The following is a 27693-nucleotide window of genomic DNA, read 5'->3' as shown; positions in this document are numbered from 1 at the left end:
CGAAGTCTTTGTAGCCACCGAGCCAGGGGCTGATGAGACCCCTTTAGCCTCTTCATTGTCCTAGCTGCTGTCAGGACTTGTAGAGGCCACCGGTGTGGACTGGTTGATTGTAGGCGGGGCAGCACTGGCTTCTCCACCATAGGGGTGAGTTGCTTTAACCTGGGCACGCTAGGCGTGCCCAGAATAAAGGCTATGTTAGAGCTACTTGCCCCTATGATGGAGCCTATTGTTGCACCACTTCTGCGAAAAATGTTCTTAGGGCAAAAAATGGTATACGACTCATTGTCGTATACCATTTGTGATAACTTCCTTTTTTTTCATGATGAGCACGCTTTGGAGTATGCGGGTTGACTACCTTCGCAGTTTGCACAGAGAACCTCATCGCGTCAGCATTCATAAGAACCGTGACCAGTTGTGACGCACTTAGTGCAGGTCAGCTGAACTCGGCAGGTCTGAGATCCGTGTCCGAATCGCTGGCACTTGAAACAATGTCTCGGATTAGCAATTTACGCACGCACAGGAAGTTTTACATAGCTGGTTTCGACTGTATGAGGTAGAGTGGTTGAGTTGAAAGACAGCAATAAGCGCTTTGTGGCAATTTCAGTATTGTTGCATCTGATTGCGATGCGGTGGACATTTGTTATATCTTGGTTCTTCTATCCGTCAAGGAGTTCGCCTTCACTGAATGTCATCAAGTCTTCATCGGATACTATGCCTTTCACTGTGTTCATCGTTAGGTGTGCACTTACTCATACGGGGGTACTGCCAAAAGCTACGAGGTGTGAAAGTTTGTCGAACTGTTCCTTGTCCTATTTTTCAAGTAGAATATCCCCACTTGCCATTTTTGTAGCCTTCTAGCCAGTTTCAATGTTGTCTTTTAGCCATTTGGCCACAATAAAAGCTGAGATTGCTCTGGCTTTGGTTGAGGGTTGTTCACAATGAAGGACATGATATTTCAGAAAGGTTTCTGTCTTTTGGGTAGTGCGGGGGGGGGGGGGGTCAAAGGTACTATTAAAAATTGGTTTTAGCATGCGTGTTCATTGTGCGCTAAAAAGTAAACTTGTCTAAGAAAGTTTTATTCGCGGTGCATTCTAATTTCAACAGCTATGGGATCATTGTATGTTATGAGTACTACCAGACGTAACTCTGACATTACGGACACTTTGAAACCAACAATATGAAAATTGAGCGAGACAGGAAGAAGTTAGGAGATAATTACGCTTGAATAAACACGTGATGCCAACAGGCCGAACAAAAGTGTTCCACACTCGGTGCCAAGGCTACTGGCGGCGCTGAATCACACTCCACCATTGAACGCACATATATACCCTATAAAGTGGACAGGAGAACAGCCGTCACAGTAGATCAGTTGTACAGAGCCTCGGATGCGTTATTCGAAGGTCACAGGCCCGTGGCAAGGTTTCTTTCCGTCCACTTTTTTAATTTACATTTCCACAACTGGTAATAACATCCCCCGTACTTTCCTTAGCAGTGTTTTAAATTAGTCCTCATCAATAGTTAACAGAAGGAAGCTCCGTCACGGTGAGAATTGAGCAATGCCAGCACTGAAGTGGATAAAAATTATAGAAAAAAATGCTGACACCAAGATTTCAAAGACAACGCGTATTTGACTGCACTATCACATATGGTCCTCAAGCGCTGGTAATGTTTGCAAAACAGAAGAGAGGCGCGAGGCGCGTATTAAATAGACGTTTGTCGGCATTTTCGCCTGCTTTCGTGGAACACGTTTATCGCGCTTGAAAAACGAATGCAGCTGACGTTCGAGACGCTCTATTTAGTATAGACGCCGTTTTCTGTTTTTTTTACCCACTTGCTACAGAGGCTCGAGGAGAAAAATAACATTGCAGGCAGCGAGGCGCCCAAAACGGCTGCCGAAGCCCTGCACCAGCCACGAATAGAGAGAGCTCCGTGTGAGTCAACAGGCGGCGCGTGCAGCCCCGCGAGGAATGCCCGGCCCCTCGCTTCCTCACAAATATTCGCTCCAAAAACTTGGCAGTATTCCACAACAGCCCGGCTGCTTCAGACTTTTTCTTTTCTCACTCGCGAAGCAGAATGACGAGCACTTCATTGGATGCCCAAAACTTCTTGGGTCCTTCGTTCATCACAAGTTATATAAATATATGTTTCTGTTTCGAAAAAAAAATGTTCTTATAGTTTCAATCCCATTCGCCAGTCGTATTTCAATTACGAAACGAATCGAGCATAACGAAACGTAACTAGGACTCCAGCAATAGGCGTCTTGAAAATAACTATAAATATGCTATCCAGAACCCACAGTGCTTTTTTTTTATACTTAGCACAAGTGATGGCGCCAGAGCACGTAAGTTGCAAACACTACGGCGCTCGAAAGACCATTGCTGAAAGAAGGCCTGGTAAACATCGTTTGCAGCCACGGCATATTGCTAAACGAGAATCAATGATGGCGTCTTTCTAGCTTCCCTAAACTTCCGCTTGTACCAGTAAAGGAGTACAGGCCACTCCGCAATAGACCACCTTCATACTATCAATCAGGCGATAGAGAAATCTGCGGAATACAAGCAACCTCTATACATGGCATTCACAGATTACGAGAGTCTCGCTCGCTGGATTCCGTGCCGACCGGTTGTGCCCTCGCGATCTCCGACGTCAGCGTAGCTCTAGCCGACTGGGCTCGCCCTACATCATCTCCTGACGCCGATCTCCGAGGACAGCATAGCTCTGACCTACTGAACTTGCTCTACGCCATCTCCTGACGCCGACAAGAGCTCTCGCAAGTGGTGCCCCGTCCTCGGACTCCTGTGACCGTGTTTCCATCTTTCCTATATCTCCTATCCCCTCAATATGTCCTTGCTCGCTGGCTTAGCGCATCTCTCTTTCTCTATACCTCCCCCGTACTTCACTTCTATACCTAATCCCGTACTTCACTCTAAGCCGAAATTGCTCAAAGTTGGACTAACTGCAGTCGTTAAACCATTGGACAAGTGGTTCATCCAACTGGGAGTAAGTGCGTGTCGTGCGCCATCGCTCGGCAACGAAGGGACCAGCGGGGAGGGTAACTGCGCGCCGACCGCCTTCTGCCACGCTGCACTGCTCGGCCCTGTCGGCTTTCACGAAAACGAGCTAGACCGTCTGCAAGCGAAGCACTATTAAACGAACCACCGCTGTTATGAGCACCTATTTCGACTCGAGCCGGCGCAGCAAGCGAACGAGTTCCCTTGCGTTTTTTTTTTTTTCTGCTGGCATGGACCGGCCTTACACAAGTTCAAACCTCCGAGGCCGGACACCGCGGATAACTCGTTTTTGTGAGCCGAATAATAAAGATGACGAATAACGCTGACAGCGCTAACAAACGTAAGCAGTTCCTCAGTGGTCTTGTTCCTGCAGAGTAACTGGTCCCAACTCCGAACCGATATATAGCGACATACGAAATATATATAGGCCCATAAAGCAAGGCTTCGTATACGTCTCTCGGCACCAAGTGTGAGTGCGCTGCTGGCGCAGTTGAAAGAAACATCGAAAAGAATTTCTTTCACAAGAAATGTCCCACGAATCAAAGTACGGTCAAAACTGTGTTTCTCTCCATGCAACAATCATTCGCAAAGATATAGCGCGAAAGCGTGGACACCAATTACCGTGCGGCAGGTGGTGCCCAGCGAGCGACTGCGCGGTACAAGAACAGCGCCTTCGAGTGGTATAATCGTTGTAAGTATACACAGAATACCTACCCTGTCATCTAGAAAAAAGTAACTGTACCTTTGCAACTGCAACGGAGATAAGGGCAGCGGCGGCGTTGTGAACTAAAATATCTGACCGAGAAATGGAGCTGAAAAAACTATCATCATCGTCACGTTGGGACAATGTGAATATTGCTTCGTTCAATTCATCTGCACCAATGGGAACCGGCTCAAGCATCCTCGCAAGAGCTGAGGACACCATCGATGAGCACGGCCTGGCAGCTTACATAGCCAGCTGAACCTCCCCTCACCCACCCCTTGATGAGTAGAGTTGTTACTCACTGACGACCATGCACGAGAAATTCAGAAATTGTGTAGCGCAAGTTCAGCGGCGTAGGCGCAGTAAGACACCACAAACGGGGGGCTGACAAGCCTTATTCCCTTCGCTTAATTTTATGAGGCGCAAACATCTTGGCTAAACACACCGTGTTTGTAGAGGCGGGTCTTAAATGCTGCATCGTGTGCTCAGCTGCACGTGCGGCTGCACCAAGCTGGCCCCGTCAGCGTATAGGCGCAGGAAAATTATCAACTCGTGCTGTAACTCTCCTGCACTTTTTGAAACAAATGGCGTGGTTCAGAGATCACCACTGCTGCACCACTCAAACGAATGACATGGTGCAGCACCTCGTCAACTGGTTCATGTGGTACAGTCAAATCGAACGGACCCACTGCTTCATTGCTGGCAGTGCAGGGGGTCGTGGTGCGCACCCGCAGGTTCTGGGCGTTTATTCACTGCTGTCGCGGGGTATTGGCGCGCACGGTAGCCTAAAACTACTATAAATATATCCGCTATATCACTAGGTTACGAAGAGGCCTCGATTGGCAAGAAATACGGCAGGCAAGCAAGCTTACATCGTTTACTGCCCATCGTGAACGTAGCAGTATTTATGTGAACAAGGAACACTGCCACTCACAGAGCTGAACAATACGTATAAAAAACAGTAATAGCCATCTGTTTAATAAAAATACCTGCTGATATTCAGCAACTTTCTCTCTTAGCTCGTTCAGCATACCTCTCAATGTACGCTGAGCGAATTGTCAGCCAACGATATTTGCTCTGGGCGACCCTTGCATAGTGCTTGCGTATACCATGCCGCCCATTGTCTTTCTCACTACACATGCGCGTTTGATAATTTGAACCATCATAAACTAACAACATTGAAACTGCCTTCGTAGGAGGCAGGGGCAGTACACACTGTAAGATAAAATTAGCCGAGAAGATAGTTTATCAAGCATATGAGCCCCCAAAACTCCCCTGCCCCAATTATTTACTCCCTGCAACGGAGTCAACTCGGCACATGTCGTCGCAAAACGCCCCCTTGCTTAATGACAGCGTTCATGGACGAGATAACTTAGGTAAATAACCCGTGGAGTTTCAGGTCACGTGCTTATAAACTCACTATGGAAGTTCTAAAAACCCTTTTTGGTCATGACGTGCAGGTGTGTGTGTGTGTGTGTGTGTGTGTGTGTGTGTGTGTGTGTGTGTGTGTGTGTGTGTGTGTGTGTGTGTGTGTGTGTGTGTGTGTGTGTGTGTGTGTGCGTGTGTGTGTGTGTGTGCGTGCGTGCGTGCGTGCGTGTGTGTGTGTGTGTGTGTGTGTGTGTGTGTGTGTTTGCACGTCAGTGTGAAACACCAGTGATTTGTGTGGCTGACCGTGTGAGAATCTGTCGACAGGCAATGAAATTATAAGTGCAGTGAAGATTTGCAACGACCAGTTGGTATTTAGTGTGAACGTTTCAAGATATTTCACACCGCTGGACTACGCTGGACACCGGTCCGATTCCTCAACGAAACGCCGTGAACGCCGCAGTTCAAAGGGCCGAGTTACGAAACACTTCGAGGAATAATTTAATGCTAACAAAAGTAAGCTGTTAAGATGGTCAGCGATTGCTCCTGGAGTTTCCCCGTCTAAAACTTTCAAGAGGTCCGAAGCAGGCTTCGCTCGACCATGGCAGGCTGGCCAGCAACCGCCAATGGTTGCTTCTCTGAGTGTAACCGGTATTTCACCATCTGGTAGACCTAAGCGGTAAGAAAGCCTCGTTTTGCCGTCGGTATCAAGCCGGCATCGTAGCGAGCTCGCAATGCACGCCAGACGCCGTGCCGAACTCTACGAGCTAGCACCGACCACCAGCGAGGCTAAGAATGTGCTACACAAAAAATAAAGGCTTCTGGCATGAATAACAGTTTTCCGCGCCTTGGGACGCAGCTCCTAAATGACTAACCCGAAGGCGAGCACCGAACGAGGTGGAGACACACAGAAACGGCGTAGGACATGCATGCATGCCCATGCGATGCATGCGAGCAACATGAACCGCGACAGCGAACCGGCTCGTTCGTTTAAGTCGGATTCATCGCTGCGTAGCTAAATGTGTGTGGATAGAAGAAACCTCTGTTTGTGCAGGGTAAAAATAACGAGACGAAAACAGCAAAGCAGCAATTATTTTTTGATTCTCAGCTGTCATTCATTGAATGCATGCGCATGTATCACGTTATACTCTCTTGTGTAGAAACAAGCAAAACGTATGCAATAATCTGTGTTACAAACTTTAGCAGTAAAGATATGTTCTGCAATTTGAGAACGAAGTTAGCAAACCGACAAAACTATATTAAGATCAACATGCTCTACATTGTTATGCCACAGACATGGTCCTCGTTCGGCAGCGCTTGTTCCTACGAGAACCAGTGCAGTTCCGGCGAACACTTCCCACTCCCAGCGCCACCTTCCACGCAGAGAGCCACCATGCTGTTCCAAGCAAAGCGTCGCCTCCTCCGCCGAGCCACCGTGCCGTTCCGGGGAAAGCTTCACCTTCTCCGCCAGGCACCGGAGAACTGGTCTCGCAAAAGAGATCAAAACGTTATTTAAGGCCGTGCCGGCCCCATGTTTTGGGGAATTTTGCCCCAGCCGACATTCTCGTGCTGGCCGGCTCTGTACAAACGACAACCTGCTATAGTAAACGCTCCTTCTTGTTGCTGTTTTCAAAACTGATTGCCTCCCTATTCCGCCTCCGGACAAAGGCTTCAGCGAAGTCCGTGCGACTGCTCACCGCTCTTGGCTACCGCTACCATCGCGAAACAGCGAATTCATAACAATGGTGGCAGACGTGAATGCCATCGAACCCGACTTTATAACAGTGGTGGCAGCGTTGGGATGCCATCGAACCCGACCTTTATAACAGTGGTTGGCAGCTTCGGGATACGATATCCTACGCTTGGTAAGTCTGATCAGATCTCTGAGCATGAGGCCGACCGCCGTGATAGCGTTTGGCTACGCTGAGATACGCTACCTCTGTCCTCAACGTTTTGCTCCTCTGAGACCCGCTACCCCGATCTCAACGGCTTGGAGTTGGAGTGGATTCCTGCAGGCCCGAGGACACCCACGACACTGTTGACGGCAGCCACGAGTTGGACCATCGTCGGCAACTTTGGTTGGGTGAGTGCCCAACGCTTACTGTTCATTTCGCCATACCTGTCTAGCACAGGCAAATGTTAGAAGAGTGTTTTGTGTTTTTCGTTGGCTATAGTTCAATATTCACCTACTTTAAACCACGAAATTTGTTTATAGTACGGTTAATATCAATAGTAGAGCATCACGAGGGACGAGATCGCGATGTAGCAAAACCTTGTGCAGGACTTCCTTGAAATTTGTGGAGCCATGGCGATTTCCGCCGGGTCCACTAAAACAAGGGAAGCGATTCTCGAGGTGATGCGGGCAGAGAACGTGATGGCCGAGGAAGCTGACGAGTTTTGGGAGCTCATTTGTGAGCAAAAGTATAAGGCCGAGAAAAGCCGTGAAGTGCTCGAAGCTCAAAGGCACGAACAATGAAAGGCTGAGGAGAGTCGAAAAAGGAGAGAGCATGCTCTCAGAATGAAATAGCTTGATCGTAAAATTGAAGCGATTAAGTTGCAGCGAGCACAATATCAACTCAAGCTTTTCAGAATGGACGAGAACATCGTGTCTTTTCTCATTATTTTGAAAAGGTCTGCTACGATGTTGGTGTTTGGCGAAACTTATGGCCGGAGAAACTTGCCACGTTGCTTCCGTGCAAAGTCACAAGCATTTTGGAGCGCTTATCTGCCGAGAAAGCGCATGACTTTGATATGGTTAAACACGCTGTGTTCCGCTACTTTGCTGCTCTCAGTCTTGCCGACTGCGAAAGTCGACAATACAAGTACAGAACTGAAGCGCGCAGCAAAGCGCTAGAAATTGAGGCCCATCGCAAAGCGCAGGACACCAACGTGCGTCAGAGAGAGCGAGATGAGGCACGGCGTAATGCGATGGGGGTGGAAGTGCGTGAAAATGGGGCTCGCTGAAGAGCGCTAGAAGTAGAAGCGCGTTGAGAAGCGCGTAAAGATAAGGCAGGCCAAAAAGCTATGGAAGCTGAGGCCCGTCACCAAGCACAAGCCACTGAAGTGCGCCAGAGAGAGCGGGAAGCCGAGGAGAGTCGCGAGGCGCTTGACATTGAGGCCCATCGCATAGCTAAGGACGCCGAGGTGCATCATAAAGCACTGGAGATGGAGCCGCTTAACAGCGCATATGATCAAAATTAATCGCGTGGAAAAGAGCTTGACGACGATTCGCGTCGCAGAGCATTCCAGGTTGACGCCCATCGACAAAAGCTTGAGCAGGATGCGTGACATAAAGCGCTACACTATAAAGCTCGTGAAAGAGAGCATGAGGCCGACTTCGAAGGCCAGAGAACAAGAGCTATCGACGACAGCGATAGACCCCCACAGATCGAAAGCTCTCTAGGCGTGTTTGTTGGCTTTGAAGGCATCGGGAATCCCATTTTGTCGCAAGCAAAGACAGCTAGCAACAGGCCTGAAGAAAGGCTAGCTAACCAGTCTAGAGTTCTGGCAGTGCCTGTCAAAGACAGCGCACTTGAAATTAGGTGCGTCGAAGCAGCCGGCATTCCTAGCCATTCTGTCAAAAGGAGGCATCGGCGAAAGCGTAACACGGAAAAGACAACAGGTGCCAAGTGCGCTAAAGCCACTGTTAAGTGCCGTGACGTCATCAGTCGATACGCCAGTTTCAGGGCTAGGCGTAGGATCACGAAAGGGCCCTCTGAGAAACGTTTGAAGCTCAGGCCATCACTGAGATTGAAATCAGGCGGGAAGTCCGTCAAGAAAAACCGAATTTCAGCTAAAAACCGACGCCGAGATCATCGCCTGGTCTCATATCTTTCACTGCCGCGTAGAGGCAATCATGTAGAGAGGCATCGCGTACGCCTGAGCTGTAACAAAGGCTGCCATTCCCCACCATAGCGAGAGGGTCACAGGTCGAAGCGGAGGGGTAAATGATGCAGTGCAGACGCCCCCTTGTTCAAGTTAAGCGACTGCCCGTCGGAAGATGCTGCTACCGAGTTCGGCAAACACTTTTGTTCGTTGTGCCTTTGTCGAGACCTCAACCCTCGAAAGCTATGGAGTGCACGACTCCCCAGAGTTCGTCTGAGAGGAGCCCCGTCTTGCCATTACTAAGAATGTATATTGTAATCATCATTGAAAATTGTTTTTCTAGTTTTGTCGTAAGTCGTTGAGCGAGGAATGCGTTTGAATTTTTGTAAGTTTTATATTCTTCTCATAGAAGAAGCGAGAATTGATGTGTTCGTTTCATTAATTTTGTTTTCATAATATTTCGAAAGGTAACACTCATGATCAGTGTGTTTTATTTTATTAGAGAAAGCTGAGTAAAAGCCCCTGTTTGAAGTACCTTCTGTGTTTGACATTACGTGTTGGTAAGTGCGTCAGTGTAGGTTAACTTTTAACATTGTTTTGTGTAACGCACGCAAGTTTGATTTTCAGTCACATTTTCTTGTTTTTTTTTTCAAGCGTGCTTTCTTTTGTCGTGATCGTTGGCGGCGCGCATCGAATGAGAGCTTGTCAAAGGACTACCTTTGTTAAGTATGACAATCTGACGCTTGCATGCGACGCTAATGTGCGTGATTCAGAAGTGCCTGGTGTACTAAATTGTAGTTTTGGGGTCAAATCGAGTTAACCTCAGCAGCTTCGATCGTCCACAATCTGCCTAAATCACATTTTAGAATCGCTCGAAAAAAATTCTGTTTGGTTTAGCGGGGTCATGCACTGACACTTGGCTAAAGGTGTGTCCGCATTGCGTATTCCTTTTGAGATACGTTGCTCGTGATGCTATTTATTAGCTCAGCGTAATCTCGAGGGAACATTTGGTTTCTGCTGGTCTGGCGATTTGATCAGCATTTGGAGGGTGCTTGCTTTGGCTAGAGTGGTTTGGCTTTGTGTTCGACTCCGTCGTTCCAGTGAACCTCTGCAGGGCTATGAAAGTCTCCACGGGCGGAGAGGGCGGAACGGCTTATCGACGGTCAACCAGCCTCCTCCTTCCGAGCCATGCTAGACGGCTCAAAACTCCGGATGCATTGTCTGGCGGTGGGGGTGCTGTTATGCCACAGACATGGTCCTCATTCGGCAGCGCTTGTTCCCACGTGAACCAGTGCAGTTCCGGCGAACTCTCCCCCCTTCCAGCGCTACCTTCCACACAGACGGCGGCGAGCCACCGTGCAGTTCCAGGGAAAGCTTCACCTTCTCTGCCAGGCACCGGAGAACTGGTCTCGCAGAAGAGACCAAAACATTATTTAAGGCCGTGCCAGCCCCGTGTTTAGGGGAATTTCGCCCCAGCCGACATGGTCGTGCTGGCCGGCTCTGTACAAACAAAAACCTGCTATAGTAAACGCTCCTTCTTGTTGCTGTTTTCAAAACTGATTGCCTCCCTATTCCGCCTCCAGGCGAAGGCTTCAGTGAAGTCCGTTCGACTGCTCGCCGCTCTTGGCTACCGCTACCATTGCGACACAGCGAATTCCTAACAGTGGTGGCAGACGTCAATGCCATCGAACCCGACTTTATAACAGTGGTGGCAGCGGTGGGATGCTATCGAACCAGACTTTATAGCAACATCAAATGACGAATGTCGTAGCACATGCAAGAAGTTATGCTAGCAATAATAAGGCTATCTTCAAATTCAACGCAGTGAATTTCTACTCACCTGCGTGAACGCCCACATTGTGCATGGTTATTTAGCTTTCCTAGGTAGCCTCATAGTTATTTGCCGGCGTGTGATTTTCAAGCTTCAAGCTGCACAGTTCATATGATTTGTAAAGTCGTTGAAGCGCCGAAGGTTACATGATTCACAGGCTGTATGTACGTTCGCATTGCGGTATAGCAGCATGTAGTATGACAGACTCACTTACATTGGTATATAAAAGCTGATTTAAAACGAAGCACCAGCGTATTCCCGATAACATAAAACTACCGTTGTACAAATTAAAATAAATTAGCTGACCGAAACGCAATCGATTCCAATGACGGCTGCTTTTCGAGCGTCAGGATACTCACAATACTTAGAATCAAACAAACACCTTGTATTAATATCCATAAGAAACAGAAAAACAAACCTCTACGAGTTTTATGAAAAGCGACAAGGTAACTACGCTTCTAATGATTTTTTGATATATTCCTAAATAAATTTCTCAGCCTCTAAAAAGAAAAACGAGAACTAACTTACCCAACTGCTAAGCGAAGGGTCATTGATTGATTTGATTGACATGTGGGGTTTAACGTCCCAAAACCACGATATGATTATGAGAGACGCCGTAGTGGAGGGCTCTGAAAATTTCGACCACCTGGGGTTCTTTAACGTGCACCCAAATCTGAGCACACGGGCCTAATACATTTCCGCCTCCATCGGAAAGGCAGCCGCCACAGCCGGGATACGAACCCGCGACCTGCGGGTCAGCAGCCGAGTACCTTAGGCACTAGACCACCACGACGGGGCACTAAGTGAAGGGTCAGCGCCGAGGACAGTGGACACCCGCCTATTTTTTATTTGGGTCTCGAACAACGACGACGACCATTGTGCAGCAGACGCATGTTGTGATCGCCAATGGGCGTTTAGCCGTGTTCCACGTAAGCCTGGCGACGTTGTTGGCAAGAAGCCGGCATGGTGCCCCACTGCATAAGATCACTTCGCCGGCCATCTTGCATAAGATCTTTGGATCTCTTTTTGTAAATGTATGTCTTTATATGAATGTATGGAGCAACTCATGGTTCTTTAGTAGTTTTTTGCAGTAGTTACTTTAGCAGTAGTTTCTTCAGCAATAGTTTTTTTTTCCATATGTCTTTAGCAGTAGTACATGTTTATTTTTTATTATGTACAGTTATTTGTTGTAAATTCATTTGGCTGTTCCCTATTTTTTTGCTACAACATTGTCGACAATATTATTTTTATATATTAGTTTGATAGCGATATGTTTCCTACTGTCGCTGCTGCTATACGGGGGATCAGTCAAGCTGCACAAGTACAAATTTTTTTTCTGATCCCTTATTTTTGCATAAACATTGCACTGTATTGGACTTTGTGCAACGAAAAATAAAACTCGCTTGGGATTTGAAAGCACCGCTGCCATGTTTGTGCGTGTGGACTCGTACACCAGCACTGCTATACACTGGATCGGCTGCTGATACGATCGAGTGCCAGCTGACTATTCGTATTTGCTGACTAAAGGGGCGTAAAAGATATGTTCGGTGATCCTGGACGGAACTCGAGAGGGTCATCAACTTTACCGACTACGTCTCCGGTGAGGCATTCAAGAATTACCTCACACATATTCGAAAATGACGAATGGTTGCAAAAAATCAAACAAGAAATGGTCACTCGATTTAAAGAATGATGAAGACTTCAGCGTAAGCCGTCAGCTGGAGTACTTTCATCTTCACACAGCAAGCACAGTTACCAAGAGAGACAGCATCCTAGAAAGGCGTTGATTGACCCATTATGTGAATTTTACAAATATAACACGCGCCTTCGAACACAAAGTAGAACCTCTGCGGACTGAAAAACACCTAGCTCGTTTGCCTAAGAAAGCCTGCCTACCGATTTTGTCATATGCAAAGAGATCGACGTTTTATAGCTGTTCTCTGTATTCTAAGACTCCGGGCTTTACAGAACCACCTGAATTACGTGATGCTTCGGCCGCATAGGTAGCCCAGATGGCTTAGCATCAGCTGATGACAGTATTGCTGATGAAACTCGCGGCGCGGCTCTCACGATGGTTGCATTTATTAATGAGACTTTATTTCTTCTGTAACATTACAGAAAGGTGGCAAGAACAAAAGGCAACGAGGCCTGACAGGGGCTCCTGCTTCATTCACAAATTTGGCTGCAGCGAACAGGCTATTTGTACAATGATGGCATCTGGTACATTATCATCCTACAATATAACAAAATATAACAGCAAATGACACGAGCTAATAACATATATGCGAAAGTTGAACACATTGTCCGATTCAGTTATACATCACTAACATCAATAGCCTTCCGGTAAAGCATAATTTGAGACAATTAGGGGAATCAGAAGGAATTTAGCTATATTCGATTTTGTTTTAAATTAAGAATGCTTTAAACAAATTCTTAGTAAATGTAATGAAATCAGTAAAATATGAACGATTTAGCAATGCGGGGACTTGATACCTAATGTGCTGACCAGCTGGAAAATCCGCATGAAACCAATCTAGGCCATGACTGTTCAGAGAAATATCAGTCATTGAAGATATTCAACTGAACAGTTTCACAAGGACCGATGCATTCGCAATCATAATCTGCTGAAGCAAGGTCTTATGCAGAAGCGTCCAACATTCAACTACCGCAAAGTCGAGGGAATGGGAATTCAGCATACAGCACCACTATCAGCATGGAAAACGAAAGTGCAGGTGCCCATTCTGACGACATAGGTTCCCTTTTGGCAACCCCCTACAATGAACAGTTAATAAATACAGAAAATTGAGATGCACGAAACCCCGCACATTGCAGTGCAACTAAAACACTTGCATTGGTTTGTGTCGCAGAAGCCTGCAGACTTGCTAACTATCCTGACACACCACGATCAACGTGCACCCTACCAAGGCCTTTGTGCACCAGCTACCCCCTAAATACTGCATTAACTTACGAAGCAAACGATTGATTCATTGATATGTGGAGTTTAACGTTCCAAAACTACCATAACGAAGCAAACAATGTTCAAGCTCGTAAAAAATGCGTAATAAGCTATTTCCAGAGCAATATCAGCGAGACCTGCAAGCAAGTCGATGAAACCAAGGAACCACAACGTATACTTCCGCATGGACAACGACGAAATAAAACTTCGTCAAAACAACTCGTACTGCTTGAATAACATTGCAAAAATGCACATCATCGTGCACACATTCTGTACCAAGGAAAAAGACCGCGCCTTCGGTCACAACATCTGTACCATCACCATACGAAAGTCCCCAAAAATTACAAAACAACCACTTGTACTCTGCGGGAACACAAGCAGCATCCTGTCAGCCACGACCATGCACGGAGTTTGTATCACCATGAACAGCATGCACGGAGTTTGTATCACCCACGACGAAGAATGCAACGCCTATGAAATCGGAACTGTCGATACTACAAGGCGTTCGAACCTCGTTCATTTCTCGCAAGAATTCTGGCTGTGTTTTCAGCTGTTTCCACGCTCAAAGCGTGCTCATTTCGTCCAGACTGCAAAAGCCAGCCTCGCCCTCCACAGCTGTATTTGATAACCCCGCATTGCTGCCCTCTGCTGTGCAGTTCTTTGTACGAGTTAAGGAACTCTCATCTGAAGTCGAACTACTGCGCATTTTGACATTCCTCAATTTAACCTTTTGTTTTTTGTTGTCGTGTTGATTGTGACTCGCGCATTCTTTCTCTGGGGGGAGGGGAATTCTGTGACGTAGGAAGGCAGTGAAAGTAGTGGAATAGAATAAACGAGCCAGGTCATGCCTCTCAGTTATCACAGTGTCATATATATATATATATATATATATATATATATATATATATATATATATATATATATATATATATATATATATATATATATATATGTGGCGCTGACTGTCACTCCTACTTCTAAATTCACATATAAACACCAAAAAGTGGATAGCTCAGTGGTGTGATAGCTCAGTGGTTAGAGCATCGAACGCGTTATTCGAAGGTCGTAGGTTCGATTCCTGCTCACAGCTGGTAATTTTTTCATCCACTTTTCTTTCTTCTTATTTACATTCCATTGGTTCTAATAACTTCCCCTGTACATTCCTTGGCATTACTGTCTGTTATATCTCATTAATATTGTGTTAAAACACGGAAATACGAGCCCTTAGGTATACACTTCCCTCCCTTATATATATATATATATATATATATATATATATATATATATATATATATATATATATATATATTCTGTATATATATATTCTAAATTCTGTACTTTGTCTTCTCTTATCCAGCGCAGCTCGCACGTGCCTGAGTTGTCAGCGTCAATCCTGCCAGTCTCCACCACTGGCGCTTCGCTTACTCTGTTTCGCACGCCCACCGCAGGGGCAACAATGAGAGCGTAGCAAACGGCTGGCGCGTGAAAATTTTTATTTGAGCGCAAACACGCGACACATTCACACGCACACACACACACACACCCAGGCATCAAACTCGCACAGCGCTGTGTGCGTACGCACGTGCGCGTGTGTGTGTGAGTGTTTATTGATTGATATGTGGGGGTTTAACGTCCCAAAACCACCATTAGATTATGAACGACGCCGTAGTGGAGGGCACCGGAAATTTCGACCACCTGGGGTTGTTGAACGTGCACCCAAATCTGATTACGCGGGTCTACAACATTTCCGCCTCCATCGAAAATGCAGCCACCACAGCCGGGGTTCGATCCCGCGACCTGCGGGTCAGCAGCCGAGTACCTTTGCCACTAGACCACCGTGACGAGGCGCGCGCGCGTGTGTGTGTGTGTGTGTGTGTGTGTGTGTGTGTGTGTGTGTGTGTGTGTGTGTGTGTGTGTGTGTGTGTGTGTGTGTGTGTTTGTGTGTGTTTGTGTGTGTGTGTGTGTGTGTGTGTGTGTGCATGCGCGTGCCCAACTTTCTCGTTGTTCAATGCATGATTTACAATGAAATATACCGACAAGTGTGAAGGATCGCCATTTTTTGTTTCATTCGCCAAGACAGCTCAACTGGTCGTCCCACTGGAGCATTATACGAGGACCAACGTTTAAACTAAGAGGAGTAAGTGCTAGGAGGTAACAGTTGAACCCCAGTACTTTCTCCCGCAGTTGATTCAAAATCTTTGGCAGCCCATTAAGTCCCCTGAAGGACCAATGGCATTCCTCATTTTAGTCCTTTTCGGCTAATACGCCTGTCTTACGAGAAAGTTTAATGTCATTTTAGTCTAATGGCATGCGACGCATCAAATAATAATAGGAGACGTGTGCTGTTACAAGGAAATATTTCATTTCATTTGTAAATGATTACAATCGTGATGTCGCTAAGACGGGACTGGAAAAAAAACGGTCTCAGTGTGTGTAAAAAATTTATTGTGTATACTAAAGGTTATATAAAACGTTTCCACATAAATGACATTGAGGATGAAAGTTTAATATGCAGTTTTTAATTATCTAAAGAAAAGCTCGTAGCTCATACGAAGTCAAGGCGAGACTAGAGCCACTAGCGCTCTTGGGGTCACGTGGTAAACGTTCAATGCGGCTGACATGGCGGAGTGCGAGAAAGCGGCTGCAACTTCTCACGCCGATGGGATATGAAGCGTAAACCTTCGCGTTGCGTTTGGCGCGTCTCCGTTCTCCTAAGTGGTCCTCCCACAATCTTATCAGAGTGAAAGTGCTTCTGTCCAACGGACCCTTTATTTCGACGCAGGCTGCGTGCTGCTATCCACCTACGTTGACGAAATGGAAGACATGGGTTCTGCGAGTCAGCTGTGGGCTACCTGACAGCTCCGAGGCAAGCATAAACACTGAGCATATGACTGACATGGGCGACATGGCTGGTGACGCTTTTGAGAATGTCGCTGTGAACGAGATTATTCAAAACGTTTTTATAACGGCTCTGTTGAATGGCATGCAAATAAATTAAACAGTACCTAAATATAAAACCATAATATTACTTGTTATGATTTATTAATCCTTTTATATATAATCTCTTCACGGTCATCGTCCGGCGAGAGTACATCTTCGCGACGAAAACTCATTAGAATGAGTTCGACTAGCTCACTCGTTTTCTGAAGTCATTTTTAACGACATTAGACGCCCCCGAGTGACAGCTAACTAAAGTCATTAAATGCAAATGGCATTGGGTGCAAGTGACAAACTTTCTCGTGTGACAGGGGTACTAGAGTGCTCAAAGCGCTACTGTTTTCAAAATGTGGCATATCGCAAACACACGCGCATCGAGACAAGCGCTTGCCCATCCGTGTTTGTTAGCTACATGCCGCGTTCTGACGCACATAACCGACTAGTCCAAAAGCCACATTGGCATGCTTCTGCTTCACCGTAGCGCTTTTTCGTCGGTTTCTAAGGATGCTGCATGTCCACGAAAAAAATAGAAGTCGTTTTAAACAAGCAAGATCGTATTCATAGGAAAGACTGCATACGATTCTCGTGGCTGCTTCTGTGAACCATCCCTCTCTGCGTTTCAAAGCCGTAGGCGCCTACTGCAAGAGTCCTTGGAGGGACGTCGGAAGAGAGGTGCAAGGGCATATAATAGTACCTGCTCTGTCAAGTTCGTTAATAAGTATACACATCGTCTTCTACAGGAGAACACGTATTCAGAATACCCAGCACATTCGGCAGTGTCTACATCAAACAGACGGCCAGATGTGTTCACAGCAGGCTACATAAGCTAGATAACTTCTTGAAGGCTGGTATCTCGTCTCATCTCGCCGGTAATTGCCATGGATGCAGCTGCATGCCTTCATTTGCACAAACTTCGATTATCACGCGCCATCACGAACAGCGCACACGAGAGAGGAAATACTACATGGCAAAATCAGTGTCCCTATCAGAACAACAAATAATTTCATTGATTGAGCGTAAGCTTCTGTTTCGTTTACGTTTTACGTACATGTGAATTTGTTGAATATGATTATGATGTATGCTGTTTTGTGGCGCAAGGGCCATTTGATGACCAAAGAGCGCCAGGTCATAGGACAAGAGCTGTGAACAATGACTATGATAAGTGGCTGTATAACGACCTTAAATGTTCGCGCTCTTAGGCGAGTCAAAAACATACAAGTATTAAAATCTATACCATAACGTGAAATGTGCGTAGTGTGAATGGATAGCGCAACTTCGTCATAATAAAATCATAGCGGAGATGTATGGCATCAGCACCTCAATCACGCCCACCCGTGTGACCAAGGGCCACGAGGTAAGTGCTTTGTGCAACGTAGCCACCGCAGTAGCGACCTCTCTTGACAGGTCGTGCTAATTAACGCTGGGTATACGTTTCCTTAAAAAGCCGACTTGGTCTTCCAGGGTGTTATGTGTGTTTACCAATGAAATTGTGTTCCTCACTCTTTTATTTTGTTCATCCTCTTCCGTTCATTACCCTCGTCTGTAGACATGGGGACACCGGTCAGAAACTTGTTCCAGCTCTCCCTTCGAGCCTTCCGGTGTGTCCTCCTTTCTTGTGATTTCACGTTTTTCAAAATTATCTAGGTTCTTCGCTGTTGGGGAGTTCCGCAGCAACCCACATGCTTTCATTCTGTTTTTTTTTTCTACATCGCTCATTCCACAAGGGAACCTGACATTTGGAACCTATGTTGCTCGTTTCATAAATGCATTTCCAAGCAGCATCGATTCGAACAGCTATAAGGTATTCAACGGCTTCACTTATGGTTAAAGCGCACACCGCAGCTCACGTCATGTTAGTAAGGGTTTGGTGCCGATCGCAGTCGGCTGCTTGTAGTTTCCATCTTGGCGCCTGTGTAGGGCGTAGATTTCGGTGTGATATACTTAGTATTATGAAAATGTGATCACTACCATGTGAATCTTAAGGAATGATAGACATACTATCTGATAAGAGGGTAGGCGATAAGATGTTTAAATCTATGGCTGAGTATACACGAGTTGGTTAAGAGGATAAAATACGCTGGCTCTTTCGTATTCAAAAGAGCTGCAATGGAAGAAAACAGAAGCTATTCAATAAGGTGACTTAACGCATCGCCACAGAATTGCCCTACGGGCTATTTTGTGCGTTAAAATCCCCCAAAATTAAAAATGGTTCTTGTAGCTCCGATAGTAATGATTTCAAAACGCGTTTGTAGAGCTGATAATGCAGTGACATATACAATGAACAAATGGTAATGAGTTTATCAAAAAATAAGGTTTGAATAGCCACTGCCTCAAGGGCTGTTTGGATATTTAGTTGCAGACATGCTATATTTCTATAGGCTATAATGGCCACACCACCCGAAGGCACGACAGCATCTTCGCGGTCGCTTCGGAAAGTGATGTATTGCCGGAGAAAGTCGGTTCGTTTAAGGTTTTTTTTTTTTTCTAACGCAGCTTTGTCTATTTGAACCTATGTAAATAGGTTCTTAGACGTCATCCAGGTTTTTAAGTAGTCCTCTTGCATTACATTGTATAATTTTGTTGATGATGGTAGAAAAAGAGTGATGTGTGTAACGAAGATGGAGATCGGCTCATTCCACAAGGCCTGTGTCAGACCCTGTAATTGATGTTTTGTCCCTTTTGGAGCGGTTGGCAGAAGGTCGCCGCTCCGTTGGCGCTTCCTGCGCCGTTTGGCTAAAAATAATGTCCATAGCATTCAGCGAAGCAGAAGACGCCGAAGAGTGATCTGTGCGTTCCTTAGACTTCGCCTCGGTCAACGAAGTCTTTGTCGCCACCGAGCCGGAGGTCTATGATACCCTCTTGGCCTCTTCACTGCCCTGGCTGGTGTGACGTACACGAACAAGTTGGATGTGGGCAGGACAGCACTGGCTGCCCCTACGGTAAGGTCGAGTGGCGTAAGCCTCGGCACGCTGACCTTGGTCTGGGCAAACGCCAAGGGCCGTTGTGGTTGCACCACTTCGGCGAAAAATGTTTTGAGTGCGAAGGATGATACGAACCACTGCCCTGCTTCCCGGAATGTTATGTTTCCCTTAACTTTTATGATTATGATTTCCTTTTCTCTTTCAGAGGCTGGCCACGCTCTGGAGTATGCGGGGTGGCTACCTTCGGAATTTTCACAAAAAAACCTCATCATGTCTGCATTCGTCAGTACCATGACAGGTTGTGCCACACTTAGTGCCAGCTATACCTCGGCAGTTCTGGAATCCATGTCCAAATCACTGGCATTTTAAACAACGTCACATATCAGGAATGTACGCACGCACAGGAAGTTTTACATATCCGGTTTCAAGGGTCTCGGGTAAAGAGGTTGATCTCATAGATTTTGATCCAATATTATCTAAAGGGGAATGTGACGCTTGTGTCTACGCGGGCTTTTTCAGCGGCGCTTGTACGCCCATGGGAAATATGGGAAGTACAGGCTTCGGATCTTCTTCGGATGGATCATATTCTTGAGATGCACGACGCTTGTTTGCTGGTGGTAAAACAAAGTGATATGATGTTATCTTTCAGTGAAACTTGCTGTTATATTTTGTGTGTAAACTTTATTACAAAAAAAATCTGCGGACCTTGAGGTATAAGTGAATCCAGGGAAATTTAACCACCAGGATATGCATTGCTCTGCCATTGAGTTCCAGATTTAGCTTCAAGATATAATAAATCATTTTTACAAAACTTGGAAACAAACATGCTTGTTTTTTTAAGCCCGCATTATCTATTTGTAGAAATAACAGTACAGTATTGAGTGAGAAACAGTTAACGTGCCGTCTGTTGCGATGACAGGTGCGTCTGTCCAAGTGGCCTGCCCCCGACGCACCTCTCGTTTTGTTGTGATGTCGAGTCAGAGGAGCGTGACGGTGGATCTTCGCCGTCATTTTGCAGTCCATTTAAAGGAGTTTTTGCAAGAAGCGACTGTGAAAACACGTGAACTAGACGCATTATCTTGCACCGGCATGGTATGCTACATCTATGCGCGATGGTGATTGGAATTAAACTTTAAAATACAACCAGTAGAGCTTCAATGTCGCAGCAAATCAAGAGACCTCGTGGTATTCGGCCTCTTTTCATGACAAAGGCACTGCTTGAGTGCTTTTCACCGCACCCCACAACCCACGCTACACGAAGAACGAAACTGAAACTGTAGAAGATCAGTAGACAGTTCGCTAGCTAACGCAATCCCATCCGAAGCATGTACTTCCCGTAATTCTCATATAGGTACACGATTGCTGTCCCAGATTTCGCTCTAAGTATTATTGTATAAAACTCTATTGGTTGAGCTGAAAGTGAGTAGGAAGTACTTTGCTGAGATTTTTGTGTTGTTGCGTCTGACTGTGATGCGATGTATACTGTCAAATTTTATGAAAGAGAACACGGGAACGCGTGGCCTGCACGCTCCGGCGGCTGCTGGCAGCGCGTTCAAGTGGAAGCGAGAGCAACCACAGTCTCTTTTCGCGTCATCTTGTGGCGAGCAAAACAACCATTCATTGCTGATATGGAACCAGCAACAAGATTGCGACACCCTCCCCCTTCGAGGCGATTACGCGAGAGCCAGTAATCGCCTTGAAGGGGTTGCTGTTTGATATCAGCAAAGACTGGTTGTTTTTCTCACGCCGAGATGACGCGAAAAGAGACTGTGGTTGCTCTTGCTCCCACTTGAACGCCCTGCCAGCAGCCGCCGCAGTGCGCAGGCCACGCGTCGCCGTGTTCCCTTTCATGAACCTTGACACTGTCCATGCGTCACGCCTTGGTCATTCTATCCATGAAGTAGTTGTTAATTCAGTGTCATGAATTCATCGCCTGATACCACGCCGTTTACTGTGCTTATGGTACAATGAGTGGTCGCAGAAACTAGAATGTTCCCAAGCACCATGAGGTGCGAGAGTATATCACACTGTTTCTTGTCTTGTAGTTCAAGGAGTAAATCCCCACTTGCCATCTTTCCGGCGGTTTATTTGAGGCCCTTGGCCCCATTGAAAGGCAAGATTGCTGTGGCTTTCGTAGATGATTGTTTGCAGAGGAGGACATGGTAGTTTTGAGATGTTTGTTTTTCGGCCAAAGAAGTGAAGTTACGTCGACGCGTGCTCTTTCCGGAGTGTACTATCGGTGAGAAGGGGGTTCAAAGGCCCCACGAAAAAAGTGGCTTCATCGGCAGTGGCAGTGACCCGTATTTGATATGCAGGGTTTAACGTCCCGAAACTATCATAAAATTATGAGAGACGCCGTAGTGGAGGGCTCTGGAAATTTCCACCACCTGGGGTTCTTTAACGTCCCCTCAAATATGAGCACACGGGCCTACAACATTTCCGCCTCCATCGGAAATGCAGCTGCCGCAGCCGGGATTTGATCCCGCGACCTGCGGGTCAGCAGCCGAGTACCTTAGCCACTAGACCACCGTGGTGGGGCGCGCCAGCCATCCACCACGAAGCCCAATGAGGGGACTTGGCAGAACGTGCGAACAAGTGTGCACCACGCCAGCATAACGCTGTTACCGTAATGATATATGGATTACCCTAAATAGAATAGCCACACAAGGTTAACCCTTGCTGCCAGGGGGAAAAACGGAAGTAAATGTAAGAGGCGAGATGAGGTTTAAAGTAGACGAAAGGACACGGGATATCAAGAGAGACAGCAAAAGGTGACTGCCGATTCACACTTCAGCCCAGGTGTGCCCTCTCCCTCAATCCGGCAACACGGTGCAAGACTAATTTAGGTGAGCGAACGACACGAAGTGAGCGCTTGGCGGGGAGGGCCCAATTATGTTCTCGTTTGCAGCATACCGATAGATGACACGCTGGACTAAGGACCATGGCGGGCTGCTGGCGAATTCCGCAAAGCACACCCGGCACGTGGGCGATGGTTTCCAAATCTGAGAAAATCGGGTTGTCGCGCGATATCAACAACGCGACACGCACTGAGCGACGCCGCGGAAAGGGGCGTGATAAGAGAGGAGGTTGATGGCGTGGCAAGGGTGTTGTGGCGACTAATCAAGGAGCTTTTAAGCGATAAAAGAGCGCCGCTATTTTCCTACACCACGGGGCGTTCCTACACCGAGAGGCGGGGGGAGGGGAGCCTCCGCATTATCCAGGGCGAAGTTCGTAGCGCCATATCTCGGGTTCTTTCCGAAGCAGAACATTATCGGGCAGCGCATAGTCCCGGCGTTCGTACGATCACCAAAATATTCTTGCACCGTGTTTGGTGTCAGCGGGGCGTGTTGCCTCTATACCGGGGGGCCGTAGAGGTCCAAACACCCGGCATCGGCTCAACCCACAGAATCTTCTTGTCTCTGGACTCGGCTAAGCCACGCATGGTGAGGCATGGGAGAGGTTGAAAGCCCCCTTTGGCTGGGGTCCGTGGTGACTCACCAAACGCCTGCTTGCATGCGTCCCTTCGGGGGTGAATTTGTTCAAATAAAATATTTCCGTTGTTAGACCAGCGCTTGTCCCGTTCCTCGTGTCTTGTCCGCTTCTGTGCCTAACGTCCACCCACAGGTGGACGATTGCTTTCACGGCTCCAAAAAAGCACCAGACATATATGTAAAGTGGGGTAATCTCGAAAACAAGAGCGACCTCAGCCTTCGAGATATTAACTGAAGGTTGAACTGCTCCAGTTACTTCAGTATGCAAGTTCATAATTTGTGATCACCTTTTACTTAGATGATAAACTTAGACGATAAATGAGAGATAAAACTTAGATGATAAATGAAACAGTGTATGACGAATTACAACTGGGTATGCGCAGAAGACCAGCCCACGCAGGTGCTGTCAAGTCGGATCACTGCCCACCCCACCACCACTATTCACCCAATGTGATGCTGTGCCAGCAAGAACAGACTTACAGAATAACGGTAATTCGTTAAGTTCATTGGGTCTGTGCTTCACCACATGGCGATAGTGATATTCGATTCATGGCACTGTATACGTAAGCCCTTGTCCGGTCAACAGTAGAGCCTCCAAGCTATTCCTTCCCTCTTCCGACCGTTTGAGTTCTTCCCGTTGGTGCTGGTTGTTCTAAAAGTATTCGAAAGATATTCGGCATTTCGAATATCTTGATGATATGTGGCGTTTAACGTCCCAAAAGCACCATAAGATTATGAGAGACGCCATTTCTAATATCTTTCCACCAAATCAAAAAGAACACTATCAAATTCGTTATTCCAAATTTTCGAATTCTCGCACACCCCTCGCCGATAATGGTGCCTGTTGGTATCGAGATTGTAGAAAATTACTTACCGAATGAGTAAAATAGATGGCCAAATGTACCTGGTGTTTTGAACACGCAAGTAGCACAAATATACGATATTTTAAGGGGGTATCGTAGGGTAAATCGCCCGAAAAATCGAATTGGCAATTTCGACACCAAAAAAACCACTGTTCTCTGAGGAACAAACCTGTGAAAGCCCGACGATGAACCGCCGCTCCAAGTGGTTTAAATGCCGCGCTGATGTGCGCCACGCTCCCTCTCGCGTAAACAGTAAAACTTCGTTTTTCTCAAATTGCATTTTTTATAAATTTTTAAGCTTTAATGTACCTTTTTTTCAAAAAAAGTATTACATCAATCTCAATGAAACTTTGTATGCGTGAAGTACAAGTTAGAAACAATGTGAACTAAACAAAATACTGATTTCAAATAAATAGAGCTTTAAAAAGTGCACAACAATACGCACCAACCTTGGCTTTGTGCAACCAGTATTTTTATTTTTTTCACAAGACCTTCATGAAAAATGTAATATATTTTTAGTTGAGATATAACTTGTGAGTCTCTACAACAACACGGCTGAATGCGGTTACATCCCTTTCGGAAGTTGCAGAGAAAAGGTACATTGAGTAAGTGAAAACCTTTTAAATTTTGGGAGGGGACCATAGGAAGAATAAGCAACCTAGGCATAAAAAACAGGTGTCACTTGATGCCAAGGAGCATTTTTTGTGAGCCTGTAAAATTTTATGAGAATACCTGCAGCCGTTTCTATCATATTACGCTAAAACAGCTTAGTATGCCATGTGCCTTGATTGATTGATTGATTGATTGATTGATTGATTGGTTGATTGATTGATTGATTGATTGATTGATTGATTGATTGATTGATTGATTGATTGATTGATATGTGGGGTTTAACGTCTCAAAAACCCCCTATGATTATGAGAGACGCCTTAGTGGAGGGCTCCGGAAATTTCGACCACCTGGGGTTCTTTAACGTGCACCTAAATCTGACAACACGGGCCTACAACATTTCCGCCTCCATCGGAAATGCAGCCGCCACAGCCGGGATTTGATCCCGAGACTTGCAAGTCAGCAGCCGAGTACTTTAGCCACTAGACCACCGCGGCGGGTTACCATGTACCCTACAATACCTCCTTAAGTTCTATCAGAAGGAGGGAAATAGGCGTCAATAATTGGCGTTTCTGACATAGAACTGTAGAATGATATATTGACGTTTCGGCTTGTTGCAATACCCTTCACAGTGCATATAGAAAAAGTATCATCAGAAAGCCGTGAACAACGGGACATGAAAATCGCTGCCCAACTTTAAAAAAGGGTTGAGCTTCAGCTCTATTACTTGGACTTATTTCACGCATTCGATGACTGTTCGGAAGTATAAAAGGCAAATGCGATTTGTCTAGAAGAAAGGCGAGACGGAGAAGCTTGCGATGAAAAATTCGTGAACAGCTAGGAGTGGATTCTGGAGGACGCGACGTTTCGACGAGCAGAGTTGTCTTTTTCAGTTGGAGCCTTGAAAAAGACAAGTCCGCTTGTCGAAATGTCGGCTTCTCCAGCACACTGTTTACGAATTTCTGAAGTCAAATATGTATCACTTACGGCGAGATGTTTCCAAAGTTGTTCTGCCCCATTTTTTTTTATTCCAGACACCAGTAAATTGATTATTCTAAGAGTGCTAAGACGTTGACTGATCTCCAACGTAATTTATTCTCTCTGGCTCAAATCGTTATGACTGGTAGTCACGTAATGGTGCCGCCTTATAACGAGATAACGAGATAACATTAAAGAGCTCGTTACGCCGAAATTCTGGTGTCGGCATCGTTGGTTGTGAGCGAACAATCATCACCTTGTGCATCACCAGAAAATCGAGAAAGATTCAAATAAAGTAAATAATAAAAATTCTTGCGTGGGGATGGGACCCTGGTCGTTCGCGTGGCAAGCTGGTGTTCTAACCCACAGCCACGCCTGTGCGTGTGAATGCAGTGAAAATAACTTCCTCTGCTTGGAAATGCAGTGAAAGTAACTTTCATGATTTACAAACACACACGTCCTGTAAACATGCTTCACAATACAACATAAAATATTGCCGTAATAATGTGTGGTACAAGCGTACATTGCGATCGAGTGGTGGCAGATGCATTCAATTATCATAATGATTTCATGGTTTAAAGCCGGTGACCCACTACGAAAGACACACATGTTACTGAACCTTTTCCCCTACGGCCACGTAGTGGGTGCAACGCAAGTTCGAAAAGATTTCATTCACGATTGAAGTACGCACGGAGACACGACATCACGCTCAACTCTTGAAAAACGAAGCTGAAGGGACTCCCAGTTTTTTTTTTCTGTTTTTATCATCCTTCGAACACCAGCATCTGGCCGTTACCGCCATGAACCGGCCCTCCACCGACTTACCTTGGCGGTCATCCCGAGGAGTCATGTGTCACTCGCATGTAGCGCTCTACTGTTGCTTCAGCTAGCCGTTAAACGTAGGCGTTGATGTAGTGCTGTATGTTAACGACGGCAGAAAACTCGGCCGAATATTCAATAAAGGCATGTTTTACTAGGTTTATCTATATGACCAGTGTACAGTTTACTTTGTATCACACATTAAAAACTAAAGTCCTTGCTAGAACCAGGATTTTGATTTGGTTATTATCACACTTAGCTTATATTCTGCAATTCCGACATGTGGACGAAGTTATACCGCGAAAAAATAACTTGTCCTATACTTTTGTGCATGGTTGCATTGTTTTGTGCCCAAATGACATCAAGCTTTTATAATTATTATCTTGAAGAGGTAAAATCTATCAGTAGATCACTAAACAGATCTAAACCGAAGTAAAAACGAAACTGCTAAATTAGTGGAGGTGAATTGAACAAAACGAGCCCTATAGAAACAAGCAAAATGACGAGCAACAAGCGTCACCTAAAACGCGTGTACAAAGCCACTTTTGATATTCTGTAGAAAATCACCTATTTTTATCGCATTTAACCCAAGATACCCACAGCCACAAACACAAACATTTCGAGTAAGCGATTTCCGACAAGAATGATGCGCCTCGGTCAGCAAACGTTATCTGTTCAGTCAAGATGCCAGAATGATAAGCACCCATCCGGCGTACGTGTTTGAACCTAGCGCATCATTCCAAGCTAGAAAGGCCGCTGGCGGATATTCTGACCGGGACAGTACCGCCAATCACTTCGTAAATAGAAAATATCGTATGCTCTACAATCAAACATGAGTGAACGAGTCGAAACAGATGTGTCACATTCCGCCAAGACGGGCATCACTCACGTTTGCCGCACTTCGCTCGCCTTGCCGGTCGGAGTGGCGGCGGCGGCAGCGGCGGAATCGATGGTCAGAAGGCGCGCGCATGCGCACCCACCCACCGTTCTCCTCCCCTCCTCTCCCAGTGGGTTCAAAATAATGCGGTTCAAACCCTTCGCTTCGTCCCCTTCCAGCAAGCACTCCTCCGATTTTGCTCCGAGGCGCCTACATTCCTTCTCGCCCGCGAAGGAGTGCACGACAGTAGCTCGTCAATTCTGTTGCACCATCTACATCTCGGCTATGTCCCGTTACAAGCGTCACCTGAGGACGAGCAAAGTTGCTAAATTAGATGAATTTCTTGCACAGCGCCGGTAGGCACAATTCTGCAATCCCTGTTGTCTGCTAGAATGTCATTGGGCAAAGGCGGGCGTTGACCATATGTATGGCGTTTTTGTAGAGAATGCCTCGAGAAGGACCGCAGGATGCTATGATTTCGAGAGCCGTAACTTCAAATAGGTAGAG

General features: G+C 46.2%; 1 protein-coding gene across 1 annotated transcript in view; it reads right to left on the bottom strand.

The window, feature by feature from the left end:
* Positions 1-27231, bottom strand: part of LOC119175649 (prolactin-releasing peptide receptor) — an 82322-nt gene extending 55091 nt beyond the window's left edge. The window contains exon 1 of the mRNA XM_037426569.2: positions 27199-27231. The gene's annotated coding sequence lies outside the window, so the exon portion shown is untranslated. The remainder of the gene's footprint in view (positions 1-27198) is intronic.
* Between the last annotated feature and the right edge of the window lie 462 nt (positions 27232-27693).

The sequence above is a fragment of the Rhipicephalus microplus genome, chromosome X, assembly GCF_043290135.1.
Source record: "Rhipicephalus microplus isolate Deutch F79 chromosome X, USDA_Rmic, whole genome shotgun sequence".
Classification (NCBI taxonomy): Eukaryota; Metazoa; Arthropoda; class Arachnida; order Ixodida; family Ixodidae; genus Rhipicephalus; species Rhipicephalus microplus.
This window is presented reverse-complemented; position numbering and strand designations above follow the sequence as displayed.